Source organism: Macaca mulatta, chromosome 6 (genome assembly GCF_049350105.2).
Source record: "Macaca mulatta isolate MMU2019108-1 chromosome 6, T2T-MMU8v2.0, whole genome shotgun sequence".
Lineage (NCBI taxonomy): Eukaryota > Metazoa > Chordata > Mammalia > Primates > Cercopithecidae > Macaca > Macaca mulatta.
In genome coordinates, this window is record NC_133411.1 from 154,902,257 (window position 1) to 154,917,330 (window position 15,074).

Sequence of the window (15,074 nt, forward strand, 5' to 3'; positions counted from 1 at the left end):
CCTTGCCCATGCCTATGTCCTGAATGGTATTGCCTAGGTTTTCTTCTAGGGTTTTTATGGTTTTAGGTCTAACATTTAAGTCTTTAATTCATCTTGAATTAATTTTTGTATAAGATGTAAGGAAAGGATCCAGTTTCAGCTTTCTACATATGTCTAGCCAATTTTCCCAGCACCATTTATTAAATAGGGAATCCTTTCCCCATTTCTTGTTTTTGTCAGGTTGGCCAAAGATCAGATGGTTGTAGATGTGTGGCATTATTTCCAGGGGCTCTATTCTGTTCCATTGGTCTATATCTCTGTTTTGGTATACCTAGGTATTTTTTAATAGCTATTGTAAAAGGGATTGAGTTCTTTATTTGATTCTCAGCTTGTTTGTTGTTGCTGTATAGCAATGCTGCTAATTTGTGTACATTGATTTTGTGACCTGAGACTACTGAATTCATTGATCACATCTAGGAGTCTTTTGGAGGAGTTTTTAGGGTTTTCTAGGTGTAAGATCATCAGCAAACAGAGATAGTTTGACTTCCTCTTTTCTAATTTGGATGCCCTTTATTTCTTTCTCTTGCCTGACTGTGCTGGCTAGGAATTCCCAAAAAGATTAAGTAATTTGCACAACGTCTCAAGGGTAGAAACAGGTCCCAGACTTACAGACCTGTGCTCCCTTCCCTCAGTGAGTTTTTAGTATGATATTCTAGACCTTCCGGGATCTGGCTACAGTTCACTTCCTGGTCTCCCAGGTCTGCTGACACACACACGTGCATACACATAAAAGTACAGTGGTGTATGTACATTCCTATATGCACACCATGTACTAGGCCACCTCTTTGCTTTTTGTCCTTGTACCCAGCACAATGCCTGCATTATTCTGGGCAATGAACAAATGTTTTTTGAATAAATAATTGCTGCTCCTTCTGGAATTTATTTTTGTTGCATCCACCTGTTACACTCATATCCATACCCCAAGGCCCTATAAGCATATTGTTTTTCAAGGAAGCTCTTGCCACCACTCCTCCACAGAATTATTTCTCTCATATACATCTCTCTTGTATTCACAGCACATTATTTATACTTGTGTTGTAACATATATATTAGAACATATAACACCTTCTTTGCACGATAAATACCACATATATATCTTACCAACATGCTTAAGATTGAAAATCTTTTAAGAGCAGGCTTGATGTTTTGTTCACTTATGTGCCCTTGAGTTTCCAAACCCCTCTTCTGATTACACAGAACAAAAAAGATAAGAGAGAGAAAAAGGTGGGGGTCACTTAAGTCAGTGTAAAGAATGTGATTCCTTCCCCCACTGTCCTCCATCTTATGCCAGGATGATAATGACAAGTCCAAGTGTCTTTCCTGGGCTCCTCATCTGGGAAGATGAGCTGTCATGTGCCTGGGGGAATTCTGAGGTCTATAAAGCTGACTGTCCTTTTAACCCCATATTTGAAATAGTCTGAATAAAGTAGCTTCTGGGAGCTTGAACTATTACAAGTCCAGATCCTCTCCCAGGGTACTCCTTCGCCACTATCTTTCATAGGAGTCCCAACCCAACTTTATGGTACTCAGGGCTGCCATGAGAAATGGTTTTACTTAGTACTAATATACATATTTTTTTTCTTTGGACACTCTCCCAGTTCAAATTTATATTTAAGATTCTTAGTTAATCTTCCTTCTTGAGGTAATTTACAGAGATAAATTAACCCTACGTTTATAGTCTTATAATGATATCTCCCAAGATAGATATTTCTTTTATTTTACAATTTTTACTCAACAAATTCATACTCATAAGTGATGTTGTCAGAGCACTCCAGAACTCACTGAGCACTCCCAAAGAGTTGTGGGTAGAAAAGAGAAGAGGTACCATTAGATGAACACATATCCTCTCCCATTGCTCTGTTCCACGTTATCATTATCTGCCCCCATAATGCCTTTTATGGGGACTACTGAGTGTCTGAAATGTGTTTGTCAAATTTTTGAAAATGTACCCACTGGGTGAAGATAACCCCTTAAACTTTCTCATAAATTACCAGGTAAGGCCTTAGCAGGATTTCACAGGCAGATGGCTGAAAGCAAGAAAGGACCAGAAGGCCTCCCACTTCTCTCTCTATTTTGCCAGGGCCCCCTGAGTAAAGAACTGTCATGAGCCACCCAGAGATACAGTGTTGTACAGGAGAAACCACGGCAGCCTTAGACCCAGGTACCTCTTCCCCAGCCCAATGGTGGGATGTAGGACCAATCAATACTGAGCTTGTTTCCCACCAAAAAAAAATGAGAACTCACCTCTGACTCACAAGGTTGTTGGGAAGATCAAAAATAGAAAGTGAATATTAAGTTCTTGGCTACCACTTTTGTTGTTGTTGTTATTTTAAAACTTTTTAGCAGTCAAAATGTCTTAGCAATCAGTTGCTGGATTGCTCTTCAATCCCTATCCTGTTATTTTTTGGACTTTTTACGACAAAAAATTTCAAAAGTATTTAAAAGTTGGAAGAATAGTATAATGAACCCTCATGTACACATCACCTAGTCTCAGCAATTATCCACTAATGGGCCAATGTTATTTCAGATATTTATCTTTTCATTCACCTGCTCCCCTCTTGGGTTATTTTCTTCATTTATTTATTTATTTATTTATTTAAGATAAAGTCTCACTCTGTTGCCCTGGCTGAAGTGCAGTGCATGATCTTGGTTCACTGCAACCTCTGCCTCCCAGGTTCAAGCGATTCTCCTGCCTCAGCCTCACAAGTAGTTGGGACTATGGGTGTGTGCCACCATGCCCAGCTAATTTTTGTATTATGAATAGAGACTGGGTTTCGCCATGCTGGCCAGGTTTGTCTTGAACTCCTGATCTCAAGTGATCTGCCCGCCTTGCCTCTTGGGTTATTTTAAAGCAAAGCCCAGATATCATATCATTTCGTCCAGAAAAATTTCAGCAAATGTCTCTTTAAAAATATTTTTAACATAACCATGATTTTTTATCACACACTAAAAAATGAACAACAGGCCAGGCACGGTGGCTCATGCCTGTAATCCCAGCACTTTGGGAGGCTGAGGCAGGCAGATCACTTGAGGTCAGGAGTTCAAGACCAGCCTGGCCAACATGGTGAAACCCCATCTCTACTAAAAATACAAAAATTAGCCAGGCATGGTGGCGCATGCCTGTAGTTCCAGCTACTCGGGAAGCTGAGGCAGGATGATGGCTTGAACCAGGAGGCAGAGGTTGCAGGGAGCCGAGATCTTGCCATTGCGCTCCAGCCTGGGTGACACAGAGCAAGACTCTGTCTCAAAAAATAAAAATAAAAATTTCTTAAAAACATTAAATATTCAGTGTTCAAATTTTTATATTTGCCTTATGAATGTTCTTAGTGTTTGTTCAAATGGGAACAAAATGAAGTAAACACATTGCATTGAGTTAATATGGCTCTTAAATTTCTTTTTTTTTTCAAGAGAATTAAATCGTTTATTGATTACACATGATAATGGATGATACACAAGCTTCATTCCCATCTATAATTTTATCTGGTACCATTATTCAATCTAGATATATTGCATAGGATGTGCCAACAATCACTTTTATAACCAATAATTCCATGATTTTGCTTGGGTAATCCCTTTTAATGGTGAACTTCAGGTCACAACAGTAACTATCAGTTCAACTACACCAAGGTTTCCGAAGACAATGGCTTCTCCACCCAAGCAGGTTGTATATAAATTCCAAATAGAACCTGGCATCACCCTGAAGGAATTCTAACTTCACACTGTTGGGGAAATTTACCAAGATGGCTTCAGAGTAGATTAACTTTACCCAGCACATTAAAAAGAAGACATTTATTCAGCGTCACGATCAGACTATTACATTTAGCAATCAACAGCATGGGTGCAAAAAAAAAAAAAAACTACGTTAAAACCCTTTGTTGGAATGCTTTACACTTTCCACAGAACAGAAACTAAAATAACCTGTTATACAATTAGTCACAAATACAGTCCTCAAGTTTTTTGCCCATACACATGAGTATTTGTCTAAAACATGTCTTCTTTGTAGCAGCTAGGCCCTGCCACCACTGTGCTTGAGTTCACAAATCTGTTGTAACTTGTTGCTTCCCTGTCACTTCTCTGGCTCTCCTTTCCTGCTAAGCTTTGTTTCCTAATTAAAATCTTCTGCCACTGCCATAGCTACTGCTGCTGCTGGAACCGCCATAGCCACCTTGGTTTCGTGGTTTTGCAAAGTATTGGCCTCCACCGCCATAGGGGCCATAGCTTCTGCCTCCAAAATTTCCTCCCTTCATGGTCCAAAATTTGAAGACTGATTGTTGTAATTGCCAAAATCATTGTAGCTTCCACCACCTCCAAAATTGCTTCCATCATTACCAAATCCATTATAGCCATCCCCACTGCCACCATATCCGCCACCATATCCTCCACCACCACAGCTGCCACCAAAGCCACCACCACCACTGAAGTTTCCTCCACAACCGAAGTTGTCATTCCCACCGAAACCACCTCCACGACCACCACCAAAGTTTCCAGAACCACTTCGACCTCTATGGCTGGATGAAGCACTAGCCATCTCTTGCTTTGACAGGGCTTTCCTAACTTCACAGTTGTGGCCATTCACAGTATGGTATTTCTGAATGACAATCTTATCCACGGAGTCATGGTCGTCAAAGGTTACAAAGGCAAAGCCCCTTTTCTTGCCACTGCCTCAGTCAGTCATGATTTCAATCACTTCAATTTTCCCATACTGTTCAAAATAATCTCTTAGGTGATGTTCTTCAGTGTCTTCTTTAATGCCACCAACAAATATCTTTTTCACAGTTAAGTGGGCACCTGGTCTTTGAGAATCTTCTCTTGAGACAGCTCTCTTTGGTTCCACAACTCTTCCGTCCACCTTGTGTGGCCTTGCATTCATAGCTGCATCCACCTCCCCCACAGTGGCATATGTGACAAACCCAAAGCCCCTGGAACGCTTGGTGTTTGGATCTCTCATTACCACACAGTCCGTGAGCGTTCCCCATTGCTCAAAATGGCTCCTCAGGCTCTCATCAGTTGTTTCAAAGCTCAGCCCTCCAATGAAGAGCTTCCTCAGCTGTTCGGGCTCTTTAGGAGACTCTGACTTAGACATGACGGCAGGGAGAAGAGAGACTTTAACGATGCTTCTTCGGCAGCGTCCACGGGCAGAAAAAAGCAAATTTCTTTTATTCTACACATCCCTCCTTCTCCCCTAACCATGTACACATTAAAAAAACAAAGTCACTTGCCCTTTTGAATTTTCCAAATTCTGGATATTACTAGTTGCATTTTTGCAGTGATAATACATTCCTCTCTAGCCCGTACTTTCTTTTTTCCTTTTTTCTTTTTTTAGACAGAGTCTCACTCTGCTACCCAGGCTGAACTGCAGTGGTGTGATGTTGGCTCACTGCAACCTCCGCCTCCCAGGTTCAAGTGGTCCTCCCACCTCAGCCATCCAAGAAGGTGGGATTAAAGGCATGCACCACCACACCTGCCTAATTTTTGTGTTGTTAGTAGAAACAGGGTTTCACCATGTTGGCCAGGCTGGTCTCAAACTCCTGGACTCAAGTAATCCACCCGCCTCAGCCTCCCAAAGTACTGGGATTACAAGTGTGAGCCACTGAGCCCAGCCTCCCCCGTACTTTCTGTAAACTGATAGAACTAGAGGCTTGACAGCTTCGGGCTCAATTTTTTGTCAAGAATACTTCATAGGCAGTACTAAGTACTTGTTTTTTGGTTTGGTTTGGGTTTTTTTAAGTGTACAATTCAATGACTTTTCATATATTCACACTGTGCAGCCTTCATCCCTATAGTCAATTTTAAACATTTCCTTTACTCCAAATAGAAATCCCACACCTCTTAGCCATCACCTCCCAAATTACCATTTCCTTTAACCCCAGCCCTAGGAAACCATTAAGTTACTTTCTGTCTTTATAGATTTGCCTATTCTGGATGTTTTCTATAAGTGGAAGCACACAGTATTTGAATATTTGGATCTTTGTGGATGTTTTATTTCACTGAATATGTTTTTAGGTTTATTCATGTTGTGGTATGTATTAGTGCTCATTCTTTTTATGGCGAATAACATTCTATTGCATGAATATACCATATTTTGTTTATCCACTCATCAATGAATGAGCGTTTGGGTTGTTTTTACTTTTTGGCTATCATGAATAATGCTGCTATGAACATTTGTAGACATATGCTTTCATCTGATTGTATACCTAGAAGTGGAACAGTTAGATCATATAGTAACTCTGTGTTTAAGGGACTGCCAATGATTTTCAAAAGTGATTGCACCATTGTACATTCTCAGCCTTGGTGTATGCAGGTTCCAATTTCCCCACATCTTCACCAACACTTGTTTTATTATCAGTCTTTTTTATCGCAGCCATCCGATGGGATGTGAATGATATCCTATTGTGGTTTTGATTTACATTTCCCTCATGGCTAATAAGAGCATCTGCTCATGCGTTTATTGTGCATGTGTTCTTTGGAGAACTGTCTTTTTATATCCTTTGCCCATTTTATCATCAGGTTTTCTTATTATTATTGAGTTGTAAGAGTTCTTTACATATTCTAGATTCAAGTCTTATCAGTTATATGACTTGCAAATTTTTCTTTAATTCTGCGTGTTGCCTTTTCACTTTCTAGGTGATGTCCTTTGAAGCACAAAAGTTTTTCATTATAATAATGTCCAGTCATCACATTACTCTTTCCTTTGTTGCTTGTGTTTTTGTTGTCATATCTAAAAACCATTGTCTAATTCGAATTCGTAAGTATTTACCACTGCATTTTTTTTCTAAGAGCTTATAGTTTTCACTCTTATTTTAGATATTATGATTCAGCTGGAGTTAATTTCTGTATATGTTGTGAGGTAGGGATCCAGATTCATTCTTCTACCTGTAGATATGAAGTTGTTCCAGCATCATTTACTGAAAAAGACTGTTTTTTCCCATTTTGTTATATTTACACACATGTTAAAAATTAAGTACTTTTTATAGCAACACATCAGGAAGCATATAATGCCTAATTGCCTCCCTTTTTGTATGAAAATTGATTCTATTCAAATGTCAACCTGCTCCATCCATTATATGGGTCCCCATTAGCCTTTCACCTGGTGGTTTGAACATTATTTCATTAGGGGTTGCAAAATGGTGGTGTTCCAAATCTGTCACTCCTGAATATTTTATGCCACAATTCTTCTGTAATATTGAGCTATGTGTAAGACACAGCACTGTGAGCTTTATCTCACTATTGATCTCCACACCTACATATCATAATCCCTCAGCATACATTAGAGAGTCCAAAGTTCATATTCTTAACCTAACTCTCTCTCTCTCTCTTTCTCTCTCTTTTGTTCCTGGGCATTCCCCTAGCTCAAAGACAAGATTCATTTCTCACCACCTTCCCACATTGCATGTTTGCCATCACTGAACAGCTACCCCTTTTTCCACTGGCCACTGCCAGCTGGGCTAATCTTACTGCCTGCCTGTGCAGTCTCCTTGTTTACATCCTTACTACTGCCCTAGGCTGGCCCCTAGTCAGGGCCTCCTTGGCCCACATGTTCCCTCCCTTGCCTTCCTGAGGTCTGGTTCCCACACTTGTGCCAAGATCAGGAGAAAGAGGCCCAAGTTTGTTCAGCCTGGAGAAGAAAAGATTGATGTGGGGTTGAATGATGACTTTATTTTTCCAAACTTGCGTTTATATACCAGTTTTATTTTCCTGTGTTCTGAAGAGAAAAGGAACATAAATCAAAACATGAAGGATTTGGGGAAGTACAATGAGAAATCTCTCCTATTGCATAGACTGATGGAAACTAAATATTGCCAATGCTGAAGTGGAATCTATGGATTCTGTTGTTGTTATTATGTTTGGTTTGGTTTTTATTTATTCTATAGAGGAAGGTAGTTTAGTACAAACAAAAAGATTTTGAGTCAGGCAAAGTTTCTTGTCATGGCTTTGCCATCTGGTAACTAAATGACATTGAAATTAAGTATCTAACCCCATTAAGCCTCAGTGTCCTCATCTGCAAACTGGGATAACTCCTTCCATGCAGGGTCTTGGCAATGGTAGCAACAAATCAAGCTGCAGCCATTGCTATTACCTTCCCCCTCTTTCCTGCAAGGAGAGCTTTTAGAATCTGTCATTTGTGTGACTGGGGAGAACCCCTGAATTCACACAAGGAATGGGCCAAATGTTTTAAAATCTAAATGATCATTCCAATCTGAATGTTTTAAGGTGTAGTTTTTCACAACTACTAACCGATATGGAGGAGGGGGTGATCTTGCCTCTTACATGTAAAAAACTGGCAGGAAAAGGTAGTTCCTTAACAGACTCAAGGTCTTCCCCCCAAAATTAAATAAATACATGAATTGTAATTTAAGATATAACTAAGAGTCCCTATAAAATATAACTGAATGCCACATCTTTGAGCCACATAGTCCCAAGTGGCAGTAACCATTATTTGCACAAGAAAGGTGATAGATACATCACCAGTGAGGCCTCAAAGAATGTGATCCTAGCGCTCTCATAGTTAACTGTGCAGCCCTGGACAAGGGATTTTGCCTTTCCGGGTCCCAGTTTTCTCATTGGAATGACAAAATTGACTTGGCAGAGTACTATGTGCCTTAATTGGCTAATAGCACACTCTGAGGATAGGTAACACTGGGAAAGAGCTGTTTCTATTATTTAACGAATCATGGTTATTGTTGTGATTCCTCCTGTCTTCTGCCCGAACACACATTCACACAAGAGACCTGTTTTCTTTCTGGCTGGTGCAAAGTTTTGTCAGGCCCCAGAGGTATTGGGTAGAGCTACTCTCTGAGGCAAAGAGCTTCTCAGCATAGGCAGTATAGTAAGGAAATAAAAATATGGGCTTTGGGGTCAGCTAGATCTAGGATGGAACTCACACTGCTTCTTACCGAACAGTATAACCTTGGGCAAGATACTTTACTGTTTCTGAGCCTCAGTTTTTATATCTGTAAAATCGGACTAATGATGGTAATTTTTATAAGATGGCTGTGAGGATAAAACAAGGCAATGCTTATATATGAGATAATGGCCAGGGTTTAGCAGTGGTAAATGGCTCAATAAATGTTCACTCTGTTATTATTATTATCATCAGGTCAAGCCAGGAAGCTAAAACCATCTCCCATCCCCACCACCCCAGGGCCAGCCTGTACAAACAGGCCCTACTGAGAATGAGATTGATCAGCCACACACTTCAGAGATGATCTGTTGGAGCCTGCTTTGAAGTGCAAAGGCTTCCAAAAACCCCTTTGCTTTCTTAATAAGCAGTGACAATTCCAGAATTAGGGAAGGAGTGTGACTTTTGGCTTATACCTAGGTGGTCCCCTGGGACAATTGCACTTGCTTAATTCAGACCCTCAGCTGTAATTCCATGTCAACTCATGTGAGAGAAGCCAAAAATGAATGCAGGAAAAAAAAGACTTTGAATAAAAAAGACCAAGATAGTGACTGAGGCAGAGCCAGCCATCTGTCCACCATTTCCTATACACACCTCGCAGTTTTTTCTGTGAACCCTGTCCTCACCTGGCTAGGGTCCAAAGCCCATTGTGAATCCTAGTTGCCAAAGCCCCTCACAGCCTGTCAGTGAGCCAGTCAGCAGAGTTGTTGAATGCCCACCAGCCACTGAGCTGGGCACAGGTGATACAGTGAACAAGACAGACATGGTCGCTACAGTCATGGAACCTCCAAGCTAGCAGGGAAGACAAAAACTAAACAATTATTAACATGCTTGATCACAAGGTATTAAGTGTGCAAAGTGCTGTGAGGTTCAATGATGAGGGATGAAGGGAGTATGTAATGGAGGGTCCCACCTAGTCTAGGAAGTCAGAGAAGCCTGCCTGGAAGAAGTGATCCTCAGGTGAAAACCTGGAGGCTGATAGCAGTCAGCCAGGTAAAAAAAGGAAGCCAGCTGAGGTTCTGCATGCACCTGTCCTTAGCGCTGCAGCCCAGTTGCCTTTCTACTGAGGTCACTCCAGAAAGCGCCAGTACTCCTGGGGCACAGTGGCTCCTACAGTACTTGGATCCTCAGCCCTGCCCAAGCTCCCTGAGGTCCTCTGGGGAAAAATCCTTTCTGGTTTCTGGTGACTAAAGCAGGTTTGATAATTAACTTTGCTTACTTCCTTGATTCAGCATTTCTCCAGCAAGAGGTTAAACTTTACATCATCGTTTTGCCCAATTAATCCTGGCAGGTGCGCCACTGAGAAGACCCAACCCTGCCCGGGTGAAAAAGGGAGCGGCCCAGCCTGCACCTCAGACATTTTAACATAGACGCTATAGCTCTGGGAGCCGGGAGCAGGGGACATTGATATCCAAGGCCACTGGGGCCTGCAACACACACACACAGAAAGGTAATTCAACAAGAAAGGAAGACAAGAGAAGCAAAATAAAACAGAAGGGCAAAAGAAAGGGAAAAGCAATGTCACAGGGTAGCATTCTGGGAACAAGGAGGGTAGTACAGACATGTGGACACAGACAGACCTTGATGGTACAGTGACCTCGGCCAAGTGACTCAACCTTGCAAGACCTCAGTTTCACCATCTCAAATGGGAAAATTAATAGCATCTTCCACACAGACCTGTTAGGAGATGAGTGAGATACTCGTGTACAGCAAGCTCTCTCAGCCTCAGCACTATTGGCATTTTGAGCAAGATAATTGTTGTGGGGGCTACCCTCTGCATTGTAGGGTTTTTAGCAGCATCCCTGGCCTCTACCCACTGATGCCTGTAGCACCCACCACCCACCCACCTGTGGCAACAACAGACATTACCAAATGTTCCCCAGGGTCAAAGTTGCCTCCGGCTGAGAACAGCTGATGTGCAGGACGTAGCATAGGATCTGGCTTGTAGTAAATGCAGAATACAGGGCAGTTAAGTCAAGGGCTGTGTGAAAAAGATGCCCTTTCTGAACAGCCCCAGCAGACCACTCTTCCCAAACACAAGGGAGAAGACAAGGGCTTTGGGGAAACCTGACACTTTGCACAGGTGCGATGGGGAGACTTGCCAGTGCCCTGTCCCTGGAAATGTGCCAAAACACGACCGCGCTCCTGGCTGGAGAAGCTGAAAGGATCTGTGCACTAAGCGGATTGTTGGAAAAACATATTGTACAGAGAAACATACATATGTAGTGAAAAGAAAAACAAATTGTGCAGAGAAACATACCCCCACAGCAATAAACAAAGGCACAATAAATACATAATTCAGGCCCACTTTCCATCCCCGCTCAGCTCCAAGCAAAAAAGGAACTCATTTTGTGACAGACCCAGTGCCACAGTCTTACATCCTCTGTGAGTGTTGTTAACAGTTGTTACTTCTTTCCATTTCAGATGGAGGAACTAAGACTCAGAGAGGCTAAGTATTTAGTTCAGTTAGCAAGTACATTTCAGAGTTTTTGTCAGAACCCAGGTCTGGCTGTCTTCCGGGCCTGTGCTCTTTCCCTGCCAGAGCAGTGGGAGCAGTGGGGCATCTCACATCCTTACTCAATTGTCCCCAGAGGTGATTGAGGAGAGATTCTGGGACAGCAACCAGACTCAGTGAGAAGGAATAAAGGGATCGATTATCCATGTCTGTCATGGGCCCGGGAGTAGGAAATGGACACATGTGCCGTGTGTTCACCATCCCCACACAGGCCCATCATTTAAGACTCGGTGAGTCCATATCATTCTGTTGGGCACTCCCTGGGGGCTATGCTGGGCTCAGGGTACATCTGGATTTGTTCAGGAAACGAGCTCCTGTGCTATTTGCTTTCTCTGCACATAAGCTGAAAATCAGGCCTTCTTCCTAAGGGAGAGTTTCTACAGAGGGCACAAAAGGGGCACGTTCTTCCATTGTTTTCATGGAAAAACAAGATACGGGCCCCTATCACAGCCCTCTGTGAATGCCTCGGGAACTTTATTTTTGATAAACGACAGTGTATTAAGAAAAGAAAACAAAAGAAAGATAAAGAGAAAACTCCAAGAAAATGGACCATTTCCTTTCATTGAAGAAAAAAACCATTTATTGTATCTTAATGCCCAAGCTTTGGGATATGTAATATCCATTCTTCTCCCTCTCTTCCCATCCCAAAACAATCAAGCCCTGATGGAAAATTGCACAACTAGATGTGAAGTAAAAACTGCTTACATATGCAAAGAATATTGCAAGCACCAGTTTGTCTGTTTCCAAGACACTTCAGCTAGGAAAGCCCTGTTTTCCCACACTGAGTAGAGGGCAACTCTGAGGACAAAAAGGGCAGAGTCAGAAATAAGAACAAATCTTTCTACTCGCTGGTCTGTCAAGCTGCCTAACTGAGCCCTTGCGCCTTCCCCCACTGCCTTTGACTTGACCTGAACCAGTACTGATGAGAGAAATCTTGCTGCTTCCTTGCTTCTGTTCACAAATATGGTGCGCCTACCATGTGCCCATGTCCTTTCATTCAGTGAAGATTTACTGAGGCCCTATTCTTTGGTAGGCCTGGGTTATATACTCAAGTGACAAGCCCTAAACAGATTTGAACAAGACACACTGGAGCACAGAGAGAGTTTACTGCTTTAATCATTTGTCTGTATTCGTTTCAAGGAGGCAGGACAATGATGAAGTCAGAGAATACCTATCCTGTATTTTTAAAATCCGATTCCCTGTGCCTGAGATTAGGCCCTTGCTGGACCCTCATCTGTCTACATCTGTAGAGAAAGCAGTAACCAGGTCACCAGGAGAATTACTAACCCCTAAACTATTTCTGCTATTGGCATCTGGAAATTATGCACTGCTCATTCATTTCTTTGAGCTATAACAAAATTAGCAAATTACAGCCTATGGGCCAAATGCACCTGCTGCCTGTTTTCATATAGCCAGGAAGTTAAGAATGGTTTTTACAGATGTGATTTTGAATTTATTGGGTGGTGGGGGCAGGGGTGAAAATCAAAAGAATAAAACTCCATGCTGTGAAAATTATATAAAATTCTATTTTCAGTGTCCAAAAATAACGTTTGATTGGCACTCAGCCAGTCTCGCTCTTTACATATCATCTATGGCTGCTTTCACACTATAAGGAAACAGTTAGGTAGTAGTGACACAGACCTTGCACAAAGCCTGAAAGTTTTACTTTCTAGCCCTTTAGAGAGTTTGCAGATCCCTGGGCTAAAAGATTGCCCTCTGCTTTTAAAAAGCAAACACCTGGTTGGGCACAGTGGCTCACGCCTGTAATCCCCGCACTTTGGGAGGCCAAGGCGAGTGGATCACGAGGTCAGGAGATTAAGACCATCCTGGCTAACACGTCTTTACTAAAAAAAAAAAAAAAAAAATACAAAAAATTAGCCGGGCGTGGTGGCGGGCGCCTGTGGTCCTGGCTACTTGGGAGTCTGAGGCAGGAGAATGGCGTGAACCCAGGAGGCAGAGCTTGTAGTGAGCCAAGACCGCGCCACTGCACTCCAACCTGGGCGACAGAGCAAGACTCGGTCTCAAAAATAATAACATAAAATAAATAAAAAGTAAACACCCTCCTCTAGTCTAGCCACTTCTGAGGTCCCTAATGCCTTTGTGAGAATGTGTGTACCTGGTCACTTTGGGCCCTGTAGGGAAGAAGGAGCACTGGATGCCTGGGAGGCACCATCCCATCTGCACTTCCAAACAATTGACATATGCCTCCAGGAGGAATTCTGTCACTTACCACCTTGTTTTGGAATTTACCTAAGTGTACCTTAATGCCCTCAACTCCTTAAAGACAGGGTGACTGATGTCCCCCTGCTCCCTCCAGGGTTAAGCCCAGTTGAGCCTGGCAAGGAGAGATGGCTAGCAAATGTTTGTTGAATGAATGAGTGATGAAGAGAGTGAAACCCAGTGAACACATACATAGCTATGTACATGACCCAATAAACAGAAGAGACTGAATGAATGATTAAGTGATGGAGGAATCTGATGAAAGAAAGATGTGAATGAATTGTGAGGGAATTCTTATAATAATGAGGAATTTAATAAAGAAATAAGTATGTAAGTGAATGAAGGAGGGAGGGATCAACAGGGTGGGTGAGTGAGAAGTGAATGCGGGCCGTGGGGCCTCTACAGGCCCATAAAGGGTATAAGGGGCAGCAATGCCAAGTTCTGCTGTGTCATCATTTTGCCTTGCTTGCTCTTGTCCTGCCAGCCCTGGGGATTTTGAGATTAACCAATACCCTTCCCCATGGAGGGTGTGTCCATGCTTTAGTGCTTTGATATCTGGATTCTGTCAGAAGCACAAAATCAACTGCAACCCTAAGCTTGAGGCCAGGCAGCCACTGTCCAAGACTGTAGCCTCCCATATATGGAAAAATACACCTTTGGTTGGTGCATCCCCAGCCCCATCCCTTCCACGTGCCCCAGGTAAATAAGACCCACCCCAAAGCTAAGCACCCCCCAGTGATGCGTGCTCCAGGGGCAAGAGACAAGCAGCATGTCGGGTTTGGATGAACTTCATAGCCAAGGTCACCCAGCCAGGTAGGAGGGCATGGAATGGAAAACACCTTATCCAAAGCAGGTCTCCCATCATCTATCTCTGCTTCCTTTAAGGTGTATATTTTATTAGTCTGTTTTCTTGGTTTTTGTTTTGTATATGTGTATCTTGTTTTACCTGCCATCTCCCTAGAATATAAGCTCCATAAGGACAGAATGAGGCATATGGAAAGCCTAATAAATATTTGCTGAAAATTAGTGAAACGTAGTCTGGAAAGCAAGTCAAGCAAACCAACCTCTGGAACCAGCTACCCAGACATGGTACCCTTTCCCAGTGATGAACTTAGGTCTGACTCTGTGGCCAAGCCCCATGGGTGATGACCTTCAACTTGCCACTTCCCCTCAGAGGATTGAATTGGGTGATCTTGAAGCTCTTATGGCTTCAAGATCTTCAGCTCTTACACACTAGGATCCTAAAGCCAAGGGAAGGGGCTTCAGATTTTTCCAAGATTCATATAGGTAATATGAACCTGAGTTCCCTGACCACAACTCTTGAAAAAAAACATTGTCTATTACATAAGAGGCAGCAATTTCATCTGGCCAGTGACCGAGGGGTGAGGTGACACTAGGTGT

At 42.5% G+C, this 15,074-nt stretch overlaps 1 protein-coding gene and 1 pseudogene across 9 annotated transcripts in view; one reads left to right on the forward strand and one right to left on the reverse strand.

Moving 5' to 3' along the window:
* Positions 1-15,074, forward strand: part of SH3RF2 (SH3 domain containing ring finger 2) — a 145,935-nt gene that overhangs the window by 81,706 nt on the left and 49,155 nt on the right. The window lies entirely within an intron of this gene.
* Positions 4,017-5,182, reverse strand: LOC707261 (heterogeneous nuclear ribonucleoprotein A1 pseudogene; annotated as a pseudogene). Its single transcript, XR_001445590.3, has one exon. The product of XR_001445590.3 is annotated as a heterogeneous nuclear ribonucleoprotein A1 pseudogene (transcript).